This window comes from Lontra canadensis, unplaced genomic scaffold (assembly GCF_010015895.1).
Source record: "Lontra canadensis isolate GAN:19392208 unplaced genomic scaffold, GSC_riverotter_1.0 scaffold55, whole genome shotgun sequence".
Lineage (NCBI taxonomy): Eukaryota > Metazoa > Chordata > Mammalia > Carnivora > Mustelidae > Lontra > Lontra canadensis.
This window is the reverse complement of record NW_022631049.1, coordinates 6,133,733-6,160,898: the sequence shown is the minus strand read 5'-3', so window position 1 is coordinate 6,160,898 and position 27,166 is coordinate 6,133,733. Positions and strand designations below refer to the sequence as shown.

Sequence of the window (27,166 nt, the reverse complement as noted above, 5' to 3'; positions counted from 1 at the left end):
AGAAAACAAAGACCCTGTTTTCGTGGAACTTATCTTCCAAGGTGATTTTTTAAAAAAGTTTAAAAACATTATCACATATATAACATATATATGTTTGCATCTATGTGTGTGTATATGTGTGTGTGTGTTTTATATATATCTTTATTTCATGTATCTATGAAAGAGCCATGAAATAGGACCACAGGATGAAATTCTCTACCACTAGAAATTCAAAGAATTTCTTGACATCAAATTTCTGAAGCATCTGATAGGTATGAATTTAAACTAATTTTTTTTTGAGAGAAGTAAAAAAATTGCTTGGAACCTTTTGTCAAGGAGGAGTTAATTCTTGACTGAGCCACCCAGGTGCCCCTCTGCTGGGACTTTTATAGACCCCCATGAAAGGCTTGAAACTATCTTGAAATAGCATAAGTCTTTGCTAGTCCTCTCAAATCCCCGCTATTTGCTGTGTGCCTGGATTGCTGCAAGATGAGGACATGTTCCTAACCTTCTGTTAAGGACACTGCACTCCACGCCATGTCACTACAGCATCACTCTACCCTGTCTATAAATATGGATGCTATGTTAACAAGACTTATTGCTAATTTAATGGCAGTGGAGTATAGGCTTATGAGCCACACACATGCACAGAGAATGGTATTGAAATCGGAAGAGATAATTAGAGTTTAATAAATGGTAATTTGCTCAAAAAAAGGAGTTAATTATTTTTTTTGTAAATGTGTGTGTATGTGTATACACACATACACATTTGTGTGTATACACACACACAAATAGCTAATTTGTAAATGTGTATACACACACACACACACACACACACACACACACACACATAACTAAGGATTAGGTATATATTTTTATTTCCCAGAGCACCATGATGGATGATTGTTTCTGATCAGATTACCACTATAAAGGAAGTAGATACCTATAAGAATTCCACTGCTGGAAAATTGCTTCTCTGTCATGGAGTTCAGTGTGACTTTGCCCTGTCACTTGATCTTCCTATGGCCAGAAATGTACAGACCTCTGGGAACACTGCAGAATTTGTTTGAAGGTTGCTTTTACTTGGAAGACCTTTATATTAAAGCATGGATTATTAATCCTTTCCATGCTGACATCAGTGCATCAGTGATACAGTCTTTGCCAAAGATGATCTCATGGATTTGAGGACAAAGGAAATGGTACAACATGAATTTATCCAAATCTTGAAGCGTTCTTCCTTGAAACAAGCCTGTCTGTCTGTCAAGGTGAAAGATGGGTGCTTTGATTCTTGGCTGCTGTGTGTCATTTATTTTTTAGGACTAGTTGCTATCAAAATGAAAAGTTGCTTAAATATTAAAGATGGCTTGAGTTCTATTTCAAAATCATTTCATAATTTCAACTTCTTATTTTAGTCAAACAATTTCAACCTTCACAGTGAAATTTACCTTTGAGCAGATTTTTTGGGGGAGACAAAATTTGGATTTATTTCAGTCATTGCTCAGAAAATACCCATTAATTTTTGCATGAAAATGAGAAACATGACTCTTTGTAAGCCTGCTTGTATTTTCTACCTATGTGAAGGAAATAAATATCCAGTCTGCAAATGTACTGTATGCCAATGTGTGTTTGTGTGTGCTTTTGCTCATTTTCCTCTGCAGAGAGCTTAGATTCTCAGAGAGGTTTGTGACCCCAAAAAGTGAAGCTCACTATCCTAGAGAGTTCTGTTCTTGCATGGAAGTCTATTATATTGCTTACACAGCATCGATTTTCCTTCTTCTGGTAATTGTACTTAATATCTTTGGCCATACTTAGTACATGGTATGGGAGACCTGTGACCTAGCTCTAATTAAGTCAATGAGCCTAACCATTCTCTGAACCACAGGGACAAGTAAATGACCTTAGTCGTCTAATCAGAGCCAGTGCCAAGATTTTCTTTTCTTTTCTTTTTTTTTTTTTTTTTTGAGATATTGAGGAAGGAAGCACTCTTCTACTGGACTTGGAGCTATAATGATCAAAACCTGGAAGTGGGTGCTGTCACTGTAGGGGAAAATCTTTCAACCTGAAAGTGAGGCCAGCACAACTGACAACAGAGACAAGAGTTCAAGAATGACAGCTTCTTGGTATTGCCTGTCCATCTGATGATATCTGATTTTAAGTTATGTGAAACAACTTGTTTTTTCACCTAAAGGTACCTGAGTTGGCTTTGTCACTTGAAAACCAGAGTCAGGACTACTATGTAGCAAGGCTCTCCTAATTATAAATAAACACAGAACTATATAAGTAATAACAAAGTCGGGAGTTTTTTAGTCTTAGTAACCAAAACTTTGGCACTGAGGAATTTTCAGACTGATATATGTCATTGGTCATTATTAACATAACTGACCAAGTCTGAGTTTGTTGTTTTACATTAAATACATTTTTGCCTCCATATTACCCAGTCATCTTGGTAAGACAAGTCCAGGAGATCTGAGTAGTCAGATATGGTAGCTCTCCGGAGCAGTTGTCAAAGTAGGAGCCATATACTGCAGCAAGGCTAACCTAAGGCAACCAATGGTGATGTCTGGTAACACCTGGGTGTAAAGGAAAACAAACCCAAATGTCCAGTGATAAGGAGGCTGAGAAAATAATGGCATATTCTTGTGTTGAGCTACCTAGTATTAACAATTATATTTCAAGTATTGCTTATAGTCATAGAAAGATTCATGATCTACTATAAGAAATATGTGAAATTTTATTTTTTAATTTATTTAAAAAAATTGTAATTCAGTGTAGTTAACATAGTATTATATTAATTTCAGGTGTACGATATATTGATTCAGTAATTCTGTACATTACTCAGTGCTCATTATGAAAAGTATGCTCTTTATCCCCTTCACCTACTTCACCGCCCCCCCCCCCCCGCCCATTCACCTCCCCTTTGGTAACCATCAGTTTGTACTTTATAATTAAGAGTCTGTTTTCTGGTTTGTATCTTTTGTTCTTTGTTTGTATGTTTGTTTGTTTGTTTGTTTGTTTTTTTGATTTACGTATGAGTTTGAGCATATGGTATTTGTCTTTCTCTGATTGACTTATTTTGCTTAGTATTTTACCCTCTACTTCTCTCCATGTCATTGCAAATGGCAAGATTTCATTCTTTATGTAATATGTTAATAATATTTTAATGTAATATATATATATATGTGTGTGTGTGTGTGTGTGTATGTATATATACATATCCCATACCTTCTTTGTCCATTCATCTATCAATGGACACTTGGGCTGCTTCCAAAATTTGGCTATTGTAAATAATACTGCAAAAAACATAAGGGTGCATATATATATATATATTTTTAATTACTGTTTTCATAATCTTTGGGTAAATACCCAGTAGTAGAATTATTAGATTGTATGGTAATTTAACTTTTAATTTTTTGATGAACCTCTATACTGTTTTCCACTGTGGCTGCACCAGTTTGCATTCCCACCAACAGTGCTTGAGGGTTTCATTTTCTCCACATCCTTGCCAACACTTGTACCTTGTGCTTTTGATTTTAGCCATCCTTAGAGATGTGAGGTGGTATCTCATTGCGGTTTTGATTTGCATTTCCCTGATGATGAGTGATGCTGGCATCTCTTCATGTATTTTTGGCCATCTGTGTGTCTTCTTTGGAGGAATGTCTGCTCTTGTCTTCTGCCCATTTGTTAATTGAATTATTATTACTATTTTTTGGTTTTGAGTTGTATAAGTACTTATATATTTTGGATACTAAGCTCTTATCATATATATCATTTGTAAGTCTCTTCTTCCATTCATTAGGTTGTCTTTTAGTTTTGTTGATTGTTTCTATTGCTTTATAGAAGCTTTTCATTTTGATGTGTTCCCAATAGTTTATTTTTGCTTTTATTTTCCTTGCTTTAGGAGACATATGTAGAAAAATGTTATTATGGCGTATGTCAGAAATTATTGCCTGAGCTCTCCTCAAAGATTTTTTTTTATGGTTGCAGGTTTCATATTTAGGTCCTTGATCCACTTTTGTACATGGTGTAAGTTTTGTGCATGGTATAAGAAAGTGGTCCAGTTTCATTCTCTTGCATGTAGCTGACCAGTTTTCCCAACACCATTTGGTGAAGAGACTCTCTTTCTCGCATTGCATATTCTTCTCTCCCTTGTTGAAGATTTACTGACCGTCTGATTGTGGAAGAATGACATTTAGAAAGAATATGTTTCCTTTAAAAAAGATTTCTTTTTTACAAAATACATGAATGCGTATAAATATTAAAACATTTTCAAAGGTACCTCTGAAAACGCAAAAAAAAAAGATTTTTCTCAAGGAGGTGGGATTAGAATGGTTTACCTTTTTTCTTCTGCTTATGTTCTAATTTTTCTAAAATGAATATGAATTCCTTGCATTAAAAAAAAGAAGCAGAAGGTAGCTCCTGAGAGAGAAAATTACTAGTATTGCAAGCACGTAGGCAAGGAATTTTTAGGTGTCAGAGAAATGTAGAGGAGAGAATCAAAAGTTATAAAAAAACATTTTTCTAACTTTTGGAAATAATACAAAACCACAGCATATGGGAAGGATTCATAGAAGAAAAGGCAGATCTTGGAATGTGGTCTTATAGGTTCAGCATGACTATGGGTGATCACTATTTTAAACTTTCTTTAGGAGTTTCCAATTCAGTTTGTTAGGTAAGTTTTTCTTCAGTGAGGATATATCTTAGCTTTGATAAAGTACGTATGTTCCATGAAGAGACATACCTGTCCATCTGATAGAGATGTATTGATAATAAGAGGTAAACAAGAGATACTCAGAGAAGCACCACTCTCTTTCCTACCCTCTTCCCATTTTTCTAAGACAGACCTTCATCATCTCTCCTTTGCACTAATGCAACAGCCTCCCACTTGGTTTTCAGATTTCAATGTTTTTATCTTTCAAGGAGATTGTATGAGTTTCTTATTGCTGCTTTATCAATTTACTACAAACTTAGTATCTTAGAACTATAGTACACAGATTTATCATTCACTTCTGTGATTTAGAAGCCCGAAATGCATGTCACTGGAATAAAATCAAGGTGAGAGCGGGACTGAATTTTTTTCTGGAGGCTCTAAGAGATTTTTTTTTCCCTCCTTTTCCAGGTTCTAGAGACTCTCCACATTCCTTGGTTTGCGGCCCTTTTTCCTCCATCTTCAAAGCTGACAGTGGTGGGTTGGGTTCTTCTTATGCTACCATTTCTCTGGTTTTCTCTTCTGATTTTCTCTTTCACTTTCAAGGAAACTTGCGATTACATTGGACTCCTCTGAAAATTTGGGATAATCTTCCTATTTTAAGGTCATCTGATTAGCAACCTTAATTCCACCTACAACCTTGATGCCCCTTCACCATGTGAACTAACATTCACAGTTTTTAAGGATTAGGACATAGACATCTTTAGGGGGCTATTATTCTGTCTCCCACAGATGTTATCAACATAGCTATCAGAAAAAGCTGTCTAGTATGCACCCCTGGCCAGACCTCTGTCCTGGTTAAAACCTCTTTGAGCCTCTTATTTATCCAAAGTCCTTGACTTCACATGCAAGGTTTGTCACCCTCTGATTTTGCTCTTATCTCAGTCTTCCATCTTCCCATTACCTCCCAGTTTATGCTTAAGTAGTGCTGAACGCATAGTAATCCGCACTCCCCTCCCAACCTTACATATACACACATGGCCATTTCACTCTCTTGTGCCTTACCTGGTGCTGGTAACTTTGACTTTCATTCATCTCATTACTGCACCTGGTTTTTCTCCTACCACCCTATTTCCCTTTGCTGACTCTTCTTCCTTTCCTGATTTCTAAATGTTGGTCTATTCAGAGCTTGGTTATAACCTTCCTCTTGGTCCCCTCTCTTTTCTTAAGTGATCTCACCCATTCTCCTGACTTCAACAACCCGATGATTCTCAAATTTTTATCTCCAGCGCCAGTCCTGTCCCTAGACTTGCATATACAACTGCATACACTACTAGAAACTTTTACTTGCACATCCTGTAGGCATTCTAGACATTTGACATTCAAGAAAGGCTTCCTCTTGATTTCCCCTTACCCCTCCTCTCCCCGCCAGTTGTGGGATCTTTTCGCTTATTTGTTGAATGAGTGTTCATTATTTCATTCAGCAATAGTTAGGTGACTTTTATTGTTTACTGAATGTGCCAGACTCTTTTCTAAATTTTGATCATTCAGACGTCCTCATGAAGTAGATATTATTCTTATTTCCATTTTACAGATGAAGAAATTGATGCTCAGAAAGTAGTCTGTCTAATTTACAGAGCAGTGAGGTAGAACCTTTAAGAGTCTGACTGCAGATCTTACAGTCTCAACTACCAGGTTAAACAGCTAAACAGCCCCAGGCTTGTTTCTAGTAAACTCTCCTCAAACCTCCATGCTGACTTAGGAACACCTCCTCTGTGTTCCCTCAGTCCTCTGTGCTCACTACCACCTTTATAATTAACATGTGATGGTTAAATCTGTGTGTCCCCCTCTGTAGAATGTTCACTGACTGATTCGTCTTTGTTCCCACAGCAGCTAGCACAGAACCTTGCACAGTAAGCAATGAACAACTACTTTGTTGAACCAAACAGATGCTCCTGTGTTGCTTCGTCATTATCATGTAACTCATGTTCCTGTCGCAGTTGATTGTCTTAAAACCTTCTCCTTCTCCTGATTTTGCCCCTTGACTCAGGTCCAGCATCATAGTCCTTTATTGCAAAGGTCACAGGCAGCTTCCTTATTCTGACTGCACCTGAAATTCTCCTCTGAGAAGCCATCTGTAACTAATTACAAGTGAGGGGGCAGTTCTCCTAGTCCTGTTCTCCCCAACAGGAAACTTCTGTGTTCCTGTTGTATTCGTAACCTTTGCTCTGAGGGCAGTGTCAATATTTAGTTTTGTGTCAACTCTACTTATTTATTCATTCTTAATTCTTTCCTCAGCTGTCTGCATTCCATATTGAATACTGTCACCTGTGGTTGTCAGCTGCTTCCCTGAGCCCTAGTAGTTTTGTTGATGAGAGTAAGGGCCTCAGAGCCATAGAAGAACCATTTTGCTTGGATTCTTCCTATTTCAGTATCGTCTAACCCCAACCAGCTACTCTGCAGGTTGTTATTAGTCACATGGGGTGCCCAGCAAGAGAGATACCAGTCTGTCACCTGTGGGGCAATAGCCTCAAAGCACATGTCGCATCGGAAGTGAGATGAAACAGTCAGTACAGTGGTAAGAGAAAGGACTTCAGAGCAAACAGACCCGATTTCACGTCTTAGCTTCAGGGAAACACTATTTTGCCCAAAGCAAGTATGTCTATGACTGTTTTTTCCTTGGCTTTAAAGTGGACCCAGGGTTCTTATGTCTAAAATGAGACTATCTAGCATGTATTTAATAGTCAGTTCATGGTTTCAGAAAAAAAGAGCACACTTAGCACTCAACCTAGTGCTAGGGGAAGAAGTAAAGAAATACTTTACGGGGCACCTGGGTGGCTCAGTGGGTTAAGCCTCTGCCTTTGGCTCAGGTCATGATCTCAGGGTCCTGGGATCGAGCCCCGCATCGTCTCTCTGCTCAGCAGGGAGCCTGTTTCCCCTCTCTCTCTGCCTGCCTCTCTGCCTACTTGTGATCTCTGTCTGTCAGATAAATAAATAAAATCTTAAAAAAAAAAAGAAATACTTTATAAATTCTTATTGGTGGTGATGAAACTAACATTAGAAAGAGGTTGTTTTCCATTCTTTCAGATATTCTGGCATACTGGGAGAAATAGAAAGTTATTAGGGTAACAAAAGAATATTCCAACTAGTTGGGCCAGAAATTATGGGAACTATGGTACCAAACTCATTCATAGGAAGCACATCAGTAAAATCAACCAGCTATCTCTTTAGTCTTTTTTTTTTTTTTTAAATGCCATGTGGCTGGAACTACATTGATCTTGGTGATAAGTTATATTGATTTCTACTGCTCTGGCTTATTGCACAAAGTCAAACAATCATTTCAGAGATCCCAAAACTCTCTTCCCCATATTTCTTACTTTCTCACCTCACCACTAGATGACAATCCATTCCTGTGTTTTAGCCAATGAATGAGGGCAAACACTTTGACTTAATTGTTGTGTAGTTGTTTACTATTAGGTGTCCTAGTAAGATCTGAAGAAAAATTTCATTTATATCTTCTGATCATCCTAATGCAATTGTTGGGATGCAGTACAGTTGATTATCTATGTCAGACAAATGGAAATGTATTTTCAGCTTAAGTGTTTGTCACAACTTAATTATCTAGTATTTAGTATGTTTTCTAAAGTTCTTGAAAATCATACTGTCACTTTTTTTTTAAAAGATTTTATTTTTGCAAGAGAGAGAGAGAGGGAGTGCACAAGTGGGGGTGGGGAGGGTCAGAGGGAGAAGCAGACTCCTCGCCGAGCAGGGAGCCTGACACAGGACTCAATCCCAGGATCCCAGAATCATGACCTGAGCCAAAGGCAGACACTTAACCGACTGAGCCACCCAGGCACCCCATACTGTCACTTCTTTATAAAGATTCAAAATCAACACATTATAATAGGAATTTGACCTTTCTTAAAAACCATTTTGACAAAAAGATTATAAGATCCCATTCATCATTAAGACTACAATGAATATATTTTGGGACTTATGTCAGTCTTCAAAGAAAATATTTTTTGGTTTGGACAAATGCAAAGTTTCTCTCAAACGTTAAGTCTCTGTCAAGCAAAGTTAATACTTACATAAAGTTGTATATGAAAAACCACTGTCCGTGCTGAATCAGGAAAGGGATAAAAAGACATTGCAAGTATTTTGACATAAAAGTTGAGGTGGTGATTTGTGCATATTATACAATTCCTTCAAATGAATTTTTTGATGCTCTTAGTTATATCTAGCACTGTGCTTAAGGGCCATGGAGCGATAAGAAGGAAGAATATAGTAAAGAAAGAAGACAGAGGTTGGGGTCATTTGGGTGAAGCTTATTTATTGAGATGATTAAATCAAAGCACCACGAGACACCTAATAATTTGTGGGTCTTTGAGAATATTTGAGGGTATTTGAGAACTTTAGGCCAAGATAATGCCTGGGTGCCACCATATATATTCTATGTAAAGAACTTCTTTGACACTCCAGTTAATGCTGTTATCTATTTTTTGCACCAAGGTGTGCTGTTTGCTTCTCGGGTTGCCACATTTTCTTTTCATGTATGGTATTCTCTTACTTTTGAGGGACCTAGCAAAAACGTTCTTCAGTTTATTGTTGTGCAAAATGGCAATGACAATACTTGCCTAATAGAAAATACTGCACAGATTGAGTAAGTTTTCTATATGCTAAATTCAGCTACAAGAGGCAGGAAACCCCAACTTATGGTGCCTTAAACAAGTTAAAAGTTTATTTCTCTCTCACCTAAACAAACTCCAGAGGGAGTTTAGTTTTGTCCCATGTGTTAGCTTCTTGATCATCAGGGACGCATGCTGCTTCTATCTTCCTGCTTCACCACCCTTAACACATCTCAAAGTTGATCTTAAGACTTGTGTTTGTATCTCCTTGGCCAGCTCGTAGTCATATGACCTTAGGTACCCTTTGGGAGTGCTGAGAAATGTCATCTTTATTCTGGGACGGCCATTTGCCCTTTTGCTAATTGGTGGTTCTATTCCTAAGGAAGAAAGAGAATAGGTGTTAGGGGTAAGTAGCAGTCTCTGCCATGGCAGCCTAGGATAGTGTCTGATGTAAGATGTTCTTCAATTGCTTTTTCTTGTCTGTTCCTTCCTCCTTTTCTCTTCTCTCAGCTATTTACACCTGGGATGAGTCTTCTGTGTAGGTTGGAAAGTGTTAAGCCTGAAAAGAGCTTTTTGGCAGTACAGAAGGAATTCCTGTGGCCAGTTTCAGTTAATTTGTGATTGTGGAAGAAAATCTTGGCATAAATTAGTATCAAATCATGTGTTGTGCAAAGAGTGTTCACTGTGGACACAAACTGATGTATTAGCATTTGCATTTAAGTAGCTAATTATATTCTCAGCATTTAAAATTGTGGAAAACAAACACTTTCCAGAATTACTTCAGAAACTATTTAGCACTGCATAGACCCATTGTAATTAATAGATGAGAAAGAAAGAATTCTTTTGCAGGATTTTTAGGAGCATATAATTATAGTTTTCCTAGGCACAGTTTTCCTATGTGTTCTCTTCTTAGGATAATTTCAAGGTTAGGCTTTATTGTGGCTGTCTTTCATGTTTTTGCTTTATTTTCCTCTAATGGTCTATGATGCAATGATTATGTTCCTCTCACTCTTCACTTGAAGTGAATGAGTCAGAATTTCTCTCTTTGAAGGTGAAGACCTTAAAGAATTATCTGAAGGATCTATGAGGGCTTGCATATGACTGGTGCTTTATCTTCAAGGGAAAGGAGTTGTTTTATTCTCCATTCTTGTGAATATTTCAAAGAAAAACTTGGAAATTCTAGGACTGGAGTCATGGCTCAAATTGTGTGAGACCATTGTATATACTTTATGAGGGCAGAGACTTTTTCTGCCTCAAGACTGGCTGTATCTGTAGAATGTGTAGAATACGTCTGATATACTATAGGCTGTCAATAAAAATATATTGCCTAAATGAACAAATTGAATAAATGAATCACCAACAGTGTTGGTGATATAGCTTAGCAGCACATGTTGAAATATATAGTTTGTTTTTTTTTAAAGATTTTATTTATTTATTAGAGAATAAGAGAGAGAGAGAATGAGTATGAGGAGGGGCAGGTCAGAGGGAGAAGCAGATTCCCTGCTGAGCAGGGAGCCCAATGCAGGACTTGATCCCAGGACTCCAGGATCATCACCTGTGCCAAAGGCAGTCCCTCAACCAACTGAGCCACCCAGGCACTCAGATAGAGGGGTTTTAATTGACTTAGAACTCACTAGGAGTTCAGTTGTGACTTCCAAAAAATTGAGACATTAAATGCTAGAAGGAATTTGCTTACTCAGGGGGTAAAATAGGGTTGATCCTGTCCAAATTAATGTGCACAATCAAAGTAGAACATGTGCTGTGCCTGGTTGAACTTCATGGGAAGCCTAGTCTTTGGTCTTTAGTGCCACCCGGTGAAAGACACGGGCATACAGGCATTGAAATACGACCTCGTCATGGAATCTCAGATTGGAGTGACTTCAGAGGTACTTATTCCAGTTTCTCTTCTGGTTCTCAGATCTTCCCAGAAACATAGCTTAAAAGTGAGAGTCCATTGTCTGTACCTTCCCAGCAGTGGGCATCTCATTCAGTTGGAGACATACCATTTCATGTTTTAGAACATTCTGCATCTATGCTTTGGGAAAAGATGAGTGTGACCAAGAAAATAAAGGAGTGTGAAAATAATGTCTGGTGAAAGTCAACTGGAAGGAGAGCACCTTCCACTCTTTTGAAGAGCTGTAATGAGAAAGGGGAATTGTGTGTGTGTGTGTGTGTGTGTTGGCTTAATAGAAGAAGTACACTGAGGGATTGACCAGATATTACCTCTGAAAGAAAAATTCTTTTTTTAAATTAATTAATTAATTAATTAATTTGACAAAGATCACAAGTAGGCAGAGAGGCAGGCAGAGAGAGAGAGGGGAAAGCAGGCTCCCTGATGAGCAGAGAGCCCCATGTGGGGCTCGATCCCAGGACCCTGAGATCTTGACCTGAGCCTAAGGAAGAGGCTTTAACCCACTGAGCCACGCAGGCGCCCCTGAAACAAAAATTCTTAACCTGGAGTTTGAGGACTTCAGAGGGCTTCATGGGGTTGGATCTTATGGGAACGTCGATACATTCTATTAACAGATTTAGAGTATTTGGTTTGTCTATGTTTATCTTCTGGGAGAGGGTTCAGAGCCTTCATTAATTTCAGAGGGTGTTCTTAGCCCCAGTGATGTGAACCACTGTGGTGAGGTTTATAACTTAGAGTGTGTCTGCTTTTTTAAAAAGCATGTGTGAAAATAACAGGCCAGTTCTTTCATACATAGGGTAAATAGACTACTTAGACATTCTGGAACAATTTCTCAGGTGTATTTATATGACTCCTCCTGTACGAAGAAGGAGTGTTTAAAATATGCCACAACTCAACACTAATGGACCTTCATGCCACATAGCTTCATGTTTCCACTTTTCACAGAGAAAGAGCTCAGTTACTGCTCTTGGCTTCAGTTTTAACTATGACCTTCTGTGATCCTCCAGGTTTTAAATTCCAGGAACTGTGACTTCACCTCAGCCTGAAGCTGTAAGAGCTCTTCAGTAAAGAAATGAGGGATTAATATTTGGGAAATAATGTATTTTGATTCCAGATTATGATATTCACGGGACACTATTTTGTCTCCATCCAAAGCCCCAGCTGTGGTCTTGAACTTGCTTTTCGTTGTAGAGGCTGTAGGTGTGAATAAGAGAAACAAAGCACTCTTACGATTAACCAAAATATTTGTGGCCAGAGTCTGAGCTTAGCCAGGGCAGCAAATTACATCTGTCCCCTAAAGGGAATAATTACTTACCATTTGATAACAAATGAATAAAAATTTGGAGCCAATTTATCAGGAAGATGATTTTGCTGTAAAGAGAGAACTAATAATGCCACTGAACAGGTGGTTACGGAGTCGAGAAAGAATTATTAAACAATTCAGGCAGAAGGTTCCAATACCTATCATGGTGAGTCAGACCAGTTTCTCTACCTCCTCTTTAGCAAATATTCCTTTGGTGACTCTCACACTCAAACAACGAGCTTTCCTTTATCCCTTCTAGATAGATGGGAGTTACAGTTTTGTGCAGTTGGAGTGTACATTACTGACTCCCAAGGAGGGTAAAAAGGCATTAGGACCTAAAATTAGGAAAACAATTAATAACCTAGAGTTAGGAGGAGGGGTGGTGTGGGTGCATTTTCAAGGAATATTTGGGTAGCGGCAAATCAACTCTTTCTCAAGGAAATGTCATGCCTGGTTTAACCTGTTTTGCAGTTGTGAATGTTGCACGGAGCTGGTGAGTTGTTGTGAACAATTCTTAGGCTAATGTTGGTGTTCTAAGGGAAGGGGATAGTTTTCTTTGAAAATAGTAAAAGAGCCCTAAGAGGTATGAAAATGATATTTAATCTATTAGAATTTTGTTTTATTTTTTATTTTTTAATAGGTCCCCAGGTCTTTCTCTCTCTCTCTCTCTCTCTCTTTTTAGATTTTATTTACTTGACACACACACACACACACACACACACAGAGCGAGCGAGCAGGGGGGCGGTGTGTGGCAGAGGGAGAGGGAGACGCAGGCTCTCCTCCAAGCAGGGAGCCTGATGTGGGACCCAATCCCAGGACCCCAGGATCACGACCCAAGCCAAAGGCAGACACTTAACCAGTTGAGGCATCCAGGTACCCCAAAATGTTGTTTTATTTTAAATTAATTTGGGAATCTTTCAGGGCTGGGCGTTTAACTCCTGGTGGATTTGTGTCATGTTAGTTCATCTGACTGTGGGAAGAGACAGAGAGGTTAGAAGTTGGAGCTAGACAGAAGCTGGAGGTTGAGGTACGTCTGAAAAGGAGAGAAGGGACGTTTTGCTTTTGTTTTTCCCTCTCATCACTAGAGATAGGAATGGACATTCAGGGACCTTGAGGGAAGCAGGTGTTAGAAAGTTGTTTGCTGGGGCGCCTGGGTGGCTCAGTGGGTTAAAGCCTCTGCCTTCAGCTCAGGTCATGATCCCAGAGTCCTGGGATCGAGCTCCACATCGGGCTCTCTGCTCAGCAGGGAGCCTGCTTCCTCCTCTCTCTCTGCCTGCCTCTCTGCCTACTTGTGATCTTTGTCAAATAAATAAATAAAATCTTTAAAAAAAAAAAAAGAAAGTTGTTTGCTGTGCAACAATTGACAGGAAGATGGTATATAACCAAAATCTCACATCTCTGCTCATGTCAAGTTTCAAACTACTTCTTGCCCTTGGCACAGCCTCTCTACAACCTCCTTTCTGTGTGTCTGAATACCTATCCAGGTGGGATTGTATATGAGGATTCGTGACCTATGGTCCTCAGAAATCCCAAGACAACACAGTTTAGCATTTGTGGACACCTGATTCTTTTCCATCTAGGTGAGAAGGCCAGTCTTCTGGGGAATTGGCAGGAGCAGGCAATTATACTTTGTTCTCATTTGCAAAGCTTGTTTCTTTGCTATAAGATTGGCTCATGTTTGTAGATATTGGCCACTCCGCCATTCAAAGGTACACTGTGGAGGTGTCTGTTTATTTTTTTAATAACCTGGGTGAGGAACTGAGCGTTGCTCCCTTCAGGGGCTAGAGCATAGATACAACACAGCTTGTTATCAGGAACATGATAATGAGGATAAGTACATAAATAAGGATGAAAGCACATCTCAAAGCACCATCTCTTGCAGGAAGAAAGGCGATTTAATAGACATAAGCCTGACACTTCCTGTGTGCACAGTCATTACTGACAACCCGTGAGTGTAGAGAAGTACTTTGTACTGGGGAGCAAGGACATTGGTAAATGTCTGTGAAAAACCCACATGTTAACCACGTTTTTTCTGTCTTGCCTCTTCAGTGGTGGCTTATTTTTGCTTTCCTATCCATTCTGAGGCCCAAAGGAACAGTGATCCAGAGACTACTAGTGAAGAAACTTGTGGTTATTATTGACGTAACTCTTTCTCCCAGCTGTGCTCGGGATCTCTCTGTAAGAACCCGTGGAGCAGATTCTACCAAGTTTGCACGCCAAGCCTGCTCACTAACCTGTCAGGTTTGGCAGACCAGAAGAACATTGTTGGAGCTACTGGAAGTTTGAGTGGTGGATATGAAATGAGGAAAGAAAATGCTACGTGTCTATAATGTCATACAGTGAGATGCAACGGAGGAGATCAAATGTGTGTGTCACAGGTAGAAGAGAGTGTGTACTGGTCACGTGGAGAGGACAGATTCAGAAAAGGCCACATGAGGAAGACTAAACTGGGGGTTGGGTCATTGGGTAAAGCAGTAAAACGGCCGTGGGCAAGTCATCCTCTCTGTTCCTCAGTGGCCTCCTATTGAAGGGGTGGCTGAAGTCACTCTTAGGACATGTCTGGATCCAAATACTATCCACGTCCCTCTTTCTGGACTTCAAATGTTTCAGGGGAGATGATTTGCTTCAGCCATAATTGAACAAAATGAAAACTGACACCATCTTTCTTCTTTTAAACATCCCCCCCTTTTCCTTTGGTCCCTGAATTTACAGTGAAGGCACATCTGAAATATATTAGATTTCTGTTAGTACGGCATTGGAGAGCATTTCTGGACAATATGTGTTACGAGAAGCTCGGATGCGACTGTGGGTGATCAAGTGGGTTTTCTTAGTTTTCTCCACGAGTGCTTCTAAAATGCATTCCCCAAATTAGCTGTAAGAGTGATTTAAAACTTCTGGTAGCTTAAATGTTTTCAAATGTTGTTTAATTGCCTTTTTTTTTTTACTGAGAGAATAGTTAAGACTGTTGGAAATATACCACAGCATTTGTAGAACTCAGTTCACCAGATTGAATTATATATAAAGCAGTTATGTGGTGCCATTAACTTAAGGCAGTACTTTAGAATTTCTGGAAACATAAGGCACTTTCTTAGCCTAGGGATTTAAATGAGTGAGAAAGGGGCCAGCTTGGTTAATCCACCTTGGGGATAGCCCTTCTTGTCCCAGGTAGTGCTCACCTTTCACATTTTCAACCTGTGGGCTTCTGAGTACAAATTGAGAAGATCCATGAAGAAAGGCTTTTCTCTCCTCTCCATGTGATTCATGCTAGAGCAGACAGTGTAGCGTGGCCTGTTTGTCTCCTTTGCTTCAGCTGAGAGCTTTCTGTGCTGCTGTATCTCACTTGTTTTCATCCAGTCCAGACCTCCTTCCAGACCATCTGCTCACAGAGGCAAATGCTACTGGGAATGTCGTCTCACACTCCCATGAGCTTCTCATGAATCCACGAAGATATCTTTCTCTCTCAGCCGGTCCTTTGCATGTGTCTCCTGTCTCTGTGAGTGGTAACAGCTCTCATCTGCCACTTAGGCTCCAACTCGCTCCCCATTTCTGATTGGCCACCAAACCCTAGAGATTTCAACTTCATATCTGATGGAACTGCCTTCTCCACCCTATCCTCATTGCTGTTGTCAGACTTGAGGCTCTCATCTGGATCAATGTCATGATTTTTTAATTGGCTTAGTAGGTAGAATAATGCCCACCTCTCCCCAAGAGGTTCATGTCCTAATAATCCCCAGAACCTGTGAATATGTTAGGTTCCACGACAAAGGGTAAGTAAGGTTGCTAATCAACTGACCTTAAAATCTGGAGAGTAGCCTGGATTATGCAGGTGGGACCAACATAATGGCAATCATCCATGCAAGTAGACGAGGGAAGCAGAAGCAGAGCTCAGAGTGATGGGAGTGGGGGACTTGACCTGCCCTTAGTGGCTTTGCAGGTTTGGGCCGCCCATCAAGGAATCTGAGCTGCTTCTACAAGCAGAAGAAGGCAAGGCAATGAATTCTCCCCTAGAGCTTCTGGAAAGGAAGGCAGCCCTTTTGATGCCTTGGTCTTAGCCCAGAGAGACCCTTTGTGGACTTTCGACCTGCAGAACTGGAAGATAATAAAGTTGTGTTGTTTTAAGGCACTAAGTTTGTGATAACTCGTTAAAGCAGCAATAGAAAACTCACACTCTGACCTTCCTACCTCTCTTTTGCCCCCATCTCAATCTATTTGCAGAACTCATGTGACTCCCCTGTCTTTAAAACGGGTGGATGGTTGCCCCACACCCTCGTTATCTGTGTTTACTTAGCGTCTCAACACTTTACACACATGAGGCAATGAATCAGTGTTTAATGGACACATGGAAAAAACAGCCCATTTTCAGCATCTTGGTCCAATTCATGATTTTTAATTTGAGGAGATAAAAATAAGGTAACCAACTGATTTTTAGTTTTGTATATCCCTTTCTGGGGACAGGATGAAGTAAAAATATATACCGTCTTGTCTTCTTTTTTAAGCTTCCATTGGTTTTAAATTACATTGTAGCATTCTGTTATAGCCGATTTGATAAATTAAAAAAAATCCACAATGAGGCCATTCAGAGAGGACCACTGTTATTATTTTGATGTGTAGCTTCATACTTATACGTCTGCATCTGTATTTTTAAAAAAGGATATTTTATGTATTTTTAAAACTTTTGACTGAATGTAATGTGGACGTTTTTCTATCGCCTTTTTAGAGGATGTGTAGAACTCCTTTGTGTGGCTGTACCAAAATTCGTTTAACACCTTTCTCATGTTATTGAACTTTTGCTTCCAGGTCTTCTCCTTTTTTTTTTATTTTTAAAGATTTTATTTATTTATTTGATAGACAGAGATCACAAGTAGGCAGAGAAGCACACACAGAGAGGAAGGGAAGCAGGCTCCCTGCTGAGCAGAGAGCCCAATTCGGGGCTTGATCCCAGGACCCTGGGATCATGACCTGAGCTGAAGGCAGAGGCTTTAACCCACTGAGCCACCCAGGCACCCCCAAGTCTTCTCTTTTATGGACAGTGCTGCAACTAATAACTTTGTATTGTCTTCATGCATGTCTATCATTACTCCCTTGGAATAAATTCCTTAAGAGTAATACCCAGGTCAGAGACTCTGGAATTCTTATGATGGTGCTTGACATGTATCACAAAACCACCCTCCAGGAAAATCACACCAATTTACACTCCCACCAGCAGTGTTCTCTCATCTAGTTGACCTTCATGCTCTTACCAGTCTTTGGATATATGGCAAGACTAGAGAGTGTGATGTCAAAGATGACAAGAGGATAATTTTACTTTGAAAGCAGGCATCGCTTTAAACAACTGAATACAGACTGGGTGCTGTGGTCAGCAGCCAGCACACCCAGCTCCTTCATCCTCCTGTCATCCTCCTGTCCTCTCTCTAGAGGATTGGTACCATTGCTACTCAAAAAAGTATGTGGGTCGGCCTCCCTTTTCCCAGTACATCAGCTGCCAGAAACCAAGGGTGGAATCATGCCCCACCTGTTTGTATAGGCTTCTGGTTTCTGGCAGGAGTCTGTAAAGGAAATTTGGTATGGGGGCACACAGACCCTCTTGTCTCCCTGAGCTCTCCCGTCCCATCTTTACTCCAGAGATTATTTGCTCATGAACTTTAGCTACTATGATGCATGTATACAGTTGTTGCATGTTATGTAGTATGGACATCTCCTTATGTGCTGAAATATGAGTCCCACAAATGTCTGCTCAGTGGACCAGCCTGACGTCTCTGCTCACTCAACATTAACAAGAGCCTGTGGTGAGGCTTCTGAGCCCAGGCAGTTTTGACATGATTGGTAGTTGACCTTGGCTGTGGCACTTTCTAGAAACACTGATCTGGCATGTATAGAAGCATTAATAAAATATCAAGTTTATTAGTTGCATTTTCTTTTTTAGTGGAGTAGTTTTTATCCTGTGAGTGTAGGAAAGCTAGTCTAGTTGCTATGGCAACACAAAAGCTTTCAGGCCCTTGTTTGTTTGTTATATTCCCCTTTTGGTTTATGGAATGGTCTTTGGAGCCTCTTGAAAGCTGTGCTCCCTAGTGTTTGACAGTTAAATCACCATGCTGCCTGATAGAGATGAGAGCTGGGTGAAGGCGAAGGGACAAGCCACAAAGCTCTTTTTTCACTGTCTGCTTTCACAAAGATTGTGGCCTTGGAAAGAGGGCACCTGAATCTGGAACAAGCACTATCACTCAGTGTCCCTGAAATTACAAAGGAAAATCACTGAACCTGTCTTTTCCACCCTTCCACGCCCATCCCTAGATGTGGGGACAGACAGTGCAATTACTATCTCTTGAAAGTCTAAGGGTACGAAAACTCTTCCAGCCCACCTGTGGACCCTGAAACAAAGGAGGTGCTGGGAAAAACAAAGCAAAGTTGGCGTTTCCAGGTGGGAGGTCCTCCCCCCCACCATGTTGCCCTCCCGCCTGTGCTCTGAGGAGGGTGCGTGCTCACAGTGTGGTCCTTCCCCAGCGAAAGCAGCCACTTGTGGACTGGGGTCCACAGTTGCTCAGACTTTGGGGGCCTGGGTTTCTTCCGTATGGGTGGGGCTTGGTGTGGATAGTGAGATTTAGGTGACCAGACACATCTAGGATTGTCTACATTGCCAGTCATTTGAGCATTAGAAAAAACTAGTTTCAGTTTGAGGTAAAATAAATTTCTATAGTAGAAAAATTACAAAAATACAAAATAAGGGGAAAATTAGAAAAATCATCTTTATTTCACCCCCCCAGCCCCCAAATTAACATTTTGATACCAATTTTACATGTGGTATGTATATGTATAAGTGTATGTCCATATATATGTATGTATATAGATGTGCATGCATTCGTGTATGTACATTGCTATTGTTTTTGTGGAAATATGGGATTTTGCATATATTTTCTGTATATGCTTTGCATAAATTTTGCATATGCTCTGTATAAATTTTTCACTCAACCATGTATCATGAGGTATTTCCATGCCAGTAACTTTAATGATTGTGTAATCTTTCTAAAAATCATAGAGATATTATCGTTTGACTCAACCCTTCTTTCAATGTTTCACATTTAGGTAATTCCTGATTTTCTATTTCTTTAAATAATTCTGGGCTTATCTTCTTACATACCTGTATGTAAATAGCTTTAAAAAGGACTCAGGGCGGGGAAAAAATATCCAGAAAAGCAGCAGGCGCCCATTCAGTGTTAGTTATGTTAAAAAGAAAAAAAAAAATTTTTTTAACTGGTGAATCAGCCTGAGGGAGACTCTCTAATGACTGAAAACATGGAGTGTTTTATGAATGTTTAAATCCTAAAGCTGCCATGTTAGCTCCGAGTTGAAGCATGACTCTGCGTTGGAAACGTCAGGAAGGGGTATGGTTTGGGACGACACTAGTGGGTACAATGAGCTGTTGGATACATTGAGTTGCCTTCTACCAGATGCCGAGGGGGTGACCCTGCAGCATGAGATACAGCTTCGTGGACGGGGGGGGTCTGTTCGGGACTGGGGTGAGCTCAGTTTTCTTGGTTCTGCCACTAATTGGTTTGTGGAGACTTGTACGGTATTCTGTTTCCTCATCTGTAAAGTGATAGAATTGTTCTAATTCACCTCTGAGGTTCCTTTGAGATCTAAAACTCAGTGGCTTGAAGCTGACTGTGCTCAGTTGAATTCATTTGTGACTAACAGAGTGAACATTCAATGTATCTACTAGAGTTTAAAATTGGGCGGCCTGGGCAAATTACTACAATTTTACTGTAGTGAGCTCTAACACTGTTGAGTGAAAGAATATTTTTTAATAGATTTTTATTTATTTGTTTCAGAGAGGGAGAGAGAGAGAGAGAGCATGTGTGTGCATGTGAGCATCAGTGGGGGGAGGGGCAGAAGGAGAGGGACAAGCAGACTCCTCACTGAGCAGGGAGCCCAATACCACAGGAGGGCTTGATCCCAGGATCCTGAGATCATGACCTGAGCCGAAGGCAGCCACTTAACTGCCTGAGCCACTCAAGCACTCCAGTCTAAGAATATTTTTGCTTACTCACTGTCTATTCCTTCCTTCCTCTTCATTTTGCCCAGGGGAATTACCAGTGGGGACTGCAGGCAGTTTGGGTGGCACTTTGTATCAAGCAGCAGCTCTAGCTAAGAGGTCTGCCTACCCCTCCAGCAGACACTCAGGGACCCGCAATAATCAAAGCTTATGTGTGTTGATAGTAGTGTCATTGCTCCTGTCCACATGCCCAAACTGCCCTCATTCTGTTTTTCCATCTTATTGTTCTATTTTCTTTGTAATCTGTGGACTTTGCATATCTTTTCTTCAAATTCCAGCTTTACCTTTTAGCCAGGGTTAGGATTCCATTGTTGGCTAGAGAAAAACCCTACCACTTCGTGGCTGGTGCTGGCCTAGTCCTGGTTTTCCAGCTGACCAGGGCTTTGTGACCAGCAGACAGGTCACTCCATCTCTCTAAGCCTATGTGTCATGATCTGCATCATTGATGGTAATAAAACCAATCTAGTAAGGTTATTGGGGGGGGGGTTGGGTGGAATGACCATGTGACCCTGTAAGTATAGGGTTGGCACGCATTAGGAGCTCGATGCATGTTAGTTTCTCTTCAACATGGAGTTTCACTGGGAAGGTGCTTGGCCTGTGAATTTGAAACTTTCCTCTGAATATGTCTCATGTAGATCCTAAATCAACAGACTTAGAGGGAGGTTTCTGATAATAATTGTGCTTAGTTCTTATCTTTCCTTGCATTACACTGAGCACAGAATAGGCGCTTTCTATATACACATTCTTTTGAGTGGTTTTTAAAACCCATTAAACAAAGACATAGGAAAAATTTTGCTCTACACATTCTTAGGGTTACACTTTTCATAATCACCAGTGTTTAATAAACTGAGCAAAGGGCACAGATATTCTGGCCCATTGGCCAAGCTTGGAAATATTTTCTCTGGGAAAGCCTTTATTTAACTATATTGCTTTAATGGAATTCAAGATGTACAGGAACGTTTTAATTATCAGAATGTTCTTTAGAAAAAGTCTCTGAGATTTGAGATAAGTTTACATATTATTATATGAATCACAATTTGCTTTAAGAGCTTATCTAAATCCCATCTGTTTGATTGGAAAAGGGAACTCGGAATGAATCCATCTAATTTTCAGTTTTCTTCCTTGGAGAGAATCGTGATGGAAAGTCAGAATGGGGTTATGTGCTGCCTTTTTTGATGGTTTCTAGTGGAAGTTTTAAGGTTTCCATAGTAATGCATGAGGAGTCATCATATTCTGTCATGATTTCCTAGCAAACAGAAGAGCATTGGTAACTATGGTTTAGTATAAGTGAAAAAGTTGACAGCAGATTGTTCTAAAATTGTTCCCGCTGTTCAGGGAGGGGTAGGGCGGAGCATTATACTCTTAACTGAATGTGATTGACTCCCAGCTCCACAGGGCAGATTACGTGTTCCCTGTTCATCCAGGGGCAATGTCGGAGAATACTAAGTATTTCACTAGGCATGAGATGGGTGGGGTCCTGCTGTTATGGCCCCTGAGTTTCACTAGAGTTTGCATTTGAGGAAATTCAGGTGTTGCTGTACCTCTATCTTCTCCTCCCCCCCCCCATTCTTTCTCTCCACCCCCCCCACCCAGCTTCCCTCCCCCTCCTAGATCTTCCCTCTGCTCCCTGTCCCACCCCTTCCCCTTCTGTATTCCGTGGCTGCTCCCACAGCCATGGTTTCAGCTGTTCAGAAGGCAGAGGACATTGGCCTGGGATGGTGGCTGAGTCCCTTGGAGAGTGGGTCACACGTCTGGCCACTATCCCTGGCATCTTTCCATTATCCTCAGACTGCTGGGCCTGGCTTGTTCCCTTTCTGTCACAATTCGGCCTGTTTTCAGGTTTCCTAAAAATAGCAGCATTTTACCTCTTGTCACAAGGTGTACACACACATCTTTGTTTTGTTCAGTCTGAACAAAAAAAGTTCCCATTGGTAAATCTGGAAGCACTAAAAAAGTCTCCTCAGCAGCTGTCCAGCTGAAGTGTGGATTTGTCTTGTGGACAACAAAGCCTGCAGAAATGAGCGTGCCAGGAAAAATGTTATGACCTACCCTGGTGGTGGTTAGGTGGGATTTCCCAGTGGGCCACAACGTCTTTGTGTTTCCATTTGCAAGAGCTTCAAAGTTTACCTTTGCTTGAAACTAATTTGGCTTTGAAATAGTATTCCATCATGATTTTCAACGTTGGTTATCATTCAGAATCGCTGGGGGCAAGCACAGTGTTAATAGCAACCCTCTCTGGCAGTTTGCAGCTTTTTTGTCTCTGCTTAGTTAACAGAGTTAAGTGATTAAGTAAGTTCTGGAAAAGTCAAGGTAGACCCTTTACCTCAGAAGACTAACTTCCTTATCTTGCCATTCATGAAGGGAAGTCCCCTGAAAATAAGAGACTTGAGAGCTATAAGGCTTACTTAGCTTTTAGATTTTGTTTGAAAGTTGTCAGCTTCTACCTATGCTCTACCTCTCTTGCACTTTTGGTTAAAATCACTGAAGCATTTGTTGACAAAATTCATTGTTTATGTATCACACCCAGTGCTCCATGCAATCTGGGCCCTCCTTAATACCCACCACCAGGCTCACCCATTTCCCCACCTTCTCCCCTCTAAAACCCTCAGTTTGTTTCTCAGAGTCCACAGTCTCTCATGCTTTGTCTCCCCGTCCGATTTCCCCCAATTCACTTTTCCTTTCCTTCTCCTAATGTCCCCATGTTATTCCTTATACTCCACAAGTAAGTGAAACCATGTGATAATTGACTCTCTCTGCTTGACTTATTTCACTCAGCATAATCTCCTCCAGTCCCATCCATGTTCATACAAAAGTTGGGTATTCATCCTTTCTGATGGCTGAGTAATACTCCATTGTATATATGGACCACATCTTCTTTATCCATTTGTCTATTGAAGGGCATCTTGTCTCTTTCCTCCATTTGGCAGTTGTGGACATTGTTGCTATGAACATTGGGGTACATATGGCCCTTCAGAAATATTGTTCTTTAGATGACAGAAGTGAACATTCAAGTGAGGTACCATGCTTCCCAGATGTGATATAGCTTTTGGGTTTGTTGGTTCAGAGAACGGAAGGAAAAAGGAAGAATGGAAACTTCTCCTTGCTGTGACAGTGGAAACTCCAGAATCATGTTTATGGGCAAACTTAGACTCTATCTGTTCACATGACCCTATCCATCACTTGCTTGTACAGGTAGTGGGGTGGATAAGTATGATACATGAGTGCTTGCCTTTGGGGACATTGGAATACAGTGAGGAATACCCACTCATATTTTCATCTGATGCCTCCTTCAAGCCTCCTTGCATCCAGCCATACACACACACACACACACACACACACGCACACACACAGAGTATCACAGGGAGGAAACTTGAAGGGAAGAGATCACACACATCTAGCTTGTAAGTTTAGTCTAAATTCTCAATTATCCAAAGATAAAGAAACTTTTAAGAAACAAGATGCTTAAACAGGGTAGGACTGCTACAGACTATCTCTTTACACACTTCTCTCTTACCCCTTTCCTGGTGTTTAGTGAATGGTACTATACCCAAACACCATGACAAATGCTTTATGAGATTGGGGGTGGGGTAGGGTACAAGGACTATTAGACATTTACCCTCAAGGTCTTCACAATGCTGAAATGTTTTAGCTATACAGAGCTGCCCAGCTTGCCTGGTATTCAGTGTTCACCCAGGAAGGTGGTGTGAAAGTGCTATATAGTTCACCTTCATAGTTGGCTGGGAGGAGACAGGTAAGAGAGGACTTGGAGTAGGAAGGCATTCTTGGGGAGAGATTAGATTATGGGACCAGGAACCTGGAAGTGGACAAGTACCACTCTACCCAGAGCCATGAGTTAAGGATGCTAGTTTGTTTTACTAGGAGTTTCCCATGGGGCTATAGTGGGATAAGCTTGGGGAGATTGCTTGGAGTTGGACCACATATAGACTTAAGAGGAACGTGGGCTTTATTTTGTAGCAACATGGAGTGACCATTAACACCAGCTGAGTAAGAGCGACATGGTACAAATGGTATTTGGTGAAGATAAATTCGGTGTAGTGTTACGGATGATTTTGGGGAACCGTGAGAACATGGAAACAGAATCTAAAGGGACCTCGAGGTAGTTCATAAAGGATAGATGAATGACATGAACTGAGGGGTCCTGGTCCTTAGGAGTTTGGCTGCAGAAGCCTGCAGGACTTCAGTCATTTTCTCCTCTGTCCCCACTAGATGGACAATCCCCTCCAGGCCCTGAGAGTCCGTCTGTTTTAGGGTCAGGAACAGAAACATGTTTATTAAGTGAGATAGCTACTAATTCTCTTACGTGTATACATGCGGTTCAAGGGAAGACACCAGCATCAGTCTCCTCGGGCTGCCATAACAAATACCACCCACGGGGTGGCTTCAACGGCAGGAATGTATTGTCACCCAGTTCCGGAAGCTGGAAGTCCGGAGCAAGGTGTGTGCAGGGTTTGCTTCATTCTGAGGCTTCAGCCCTCGGCCACTGGGTGATCATCTTCTCCCCTTGTCTCACCTGGTCTTCTCCGTGCACACACATGCCTATGTTTGAATTTCCTGCTCATCTTACAAGGACATCAGCATAGGGGCTTAGGGTCCAGCCAGAAGACATCATGTTAACCTAATGACCTCTTTAAAGACCCTACCTCCAAATAGGGTCACAGTCTGGGATGCGGGGGTTAGAACTCCAACATATGAATGTTGGGGGGATGCAATTCAGTCTATAACAGCACCTACGGAGGAGGAAGATGAGGAGCAGGAGCAGTAGGGGGACCACAGCCAGGAGTCTTCCCGGACCCCTTTATCCAGGCTCTTGCCTTCCTGTTCCTTGTGGTAGAATGGCCATCGCCAAACAGAAGTTCCAGAGCCAGCTTTCTGTCATCCTTTTCTAGGACAATGTAGGCTGATGTCATATGGGGGATTTTCAACTCCCAATTTTAGGATTAGCAGCCTTTCTCCTTCTTTTTTTTCCCCCCCTTTTAACTTCTCTGGCAATGCTAGTTTCTTACCATATTTATTGCAGTCATCTGTTTATGTGCATGATAATTTTTATAACCGTGGCAGGGAATCTCTGAAGATAAGTGGAATATATAGAATAAACAGATGCATTAAGTCACAGCTACACATTTTTTCATGAGCATCCTCCTTTTGGGGTTGGCACTTGTTTCTGACTTCTCTCTCCTCTACCCCTGAGATGACCTCCTCTTTTATTTCCTGTGTTCTCCTTTCCCATCAGCTGGCTAAGGCTGAGGCCTCAGTCCCTCTATCTTTACTTCTTCTTCTTCTTCTTTTTTAAAAGATTTAATTTATTTATTTGAGAAAGAGAGAGAGAGCAAGAAAGAGAGAACATGAGCAGGGGGAGGAGCAGAGCAGGGAACCTGACATTGGGTTGATCCTAGGACCCTGAGATCACAACCCAAGCCAAAGGTAGACACCCAACCGACTGAGCCACCCAGGTGCCCCTATGTATGTCTTTGTTTCTAAATTCTTGTTCTACTCAGGACTTTGCACCCAAACTGCTTTTTTCACAGTCACCTGAGCCCCTGCTGACAGTGTTTACTGCATGCTAGCCTCAGAAAATCCATGATGAGGCGGGATGGTGGAGTGATTAAAACTGGGGCCACCAGCCAGACTGCCAGGGTCAAATCCTGGCTCCGACACGGACTGCTCTGCCACTTTGGATAAGTTACTCACCAAACCTCAGTTTCTTTGTCATCTGTTAAGTGGGGATAATAATAGTCCCAACCTCAGAGGACTGTGAGTTTTAAATGAATATAAAGTGCCAGGCGCATAGTCAATGCCTTGTGAGTGTAAACTATAATAATTATTATTTTGTTTGCCTTTGTTCTGAGTAGCTTCCCTGGAGATTCAGATCTTGCTTGGCTCCTTCTGCATTTGCCCCCTACCAGGCTTCCCTTTTGTAACCCATGCAGGGGTGGCAGGCTTCCCTGGAATCCTCCTCAGACCAGCTGTCTGTTTATTAGACTGATAACCAGAAGTAGCTGACAAGGTCTGTATGTTGTGCTTGTCTTGGGGACAGTGTTGCTGGAACAGTCCCAGACAGACTGTGTCAACCTTGGCCTTCCACTCAGGCCAGTGCCTGCAGAACAGTTCCCTACGGAAAAAACAAACAAACAAACAAAAACAAACAAACAAACAAAAAAAACAGTTCTCTACGTAGCCACCATGGGCCCCTGAAGTTTCCACAGAAAGGAGGGGCTGCTCAGGCCTCGGCAGAGACATTTTCTCCTTTCTCTTGCAGAAGTACCACCTTTTTGGAGCCAGGAGACTTTTATGATCCGAGGGAAAGTTTGGAATGGCCTGTCACCATGGGGAGGGGTAGGACCCTCTTAGTTGTTCTCTTATTGTTCTCTTAGTTGGGATCTACAGGACAGACACATCTTTGCTGGTGTTGAAGATAATGTTCTCTGCCTTTCTAAGTTTAAATGGGCATCTGCATGGTCACGGTCATGCTATACACACATCAGCACTTCTCCCTGTACCTGTGGCCCTGCCTTGGACTGGCCACTGTTGGGGATCTTAAAAGTCCTTAACTGGCCCCTTAGGAGACACTCCATCATCACAGGATCCCCAAGATCTCTGGGATTCACAACTTCACCATCAAGGCAATAGCTCA

The 27,166-nt window shown here is 41.1% G+C and overlaps 1 protein-coding gene across 1 annotated transcript in view; it reads left to right on the top strand.

Moving 5' to 3' along the window:
* SYT16 (synaptotagmin 16) overlaps window positions 1–27,166 on the top strand; it is a 260,532-nt gene that overhangs the window by 73,390 nt on the left and 159,976 nt on the right. The gene's annotated exons all lie outside the window — the stretch shown is intronic.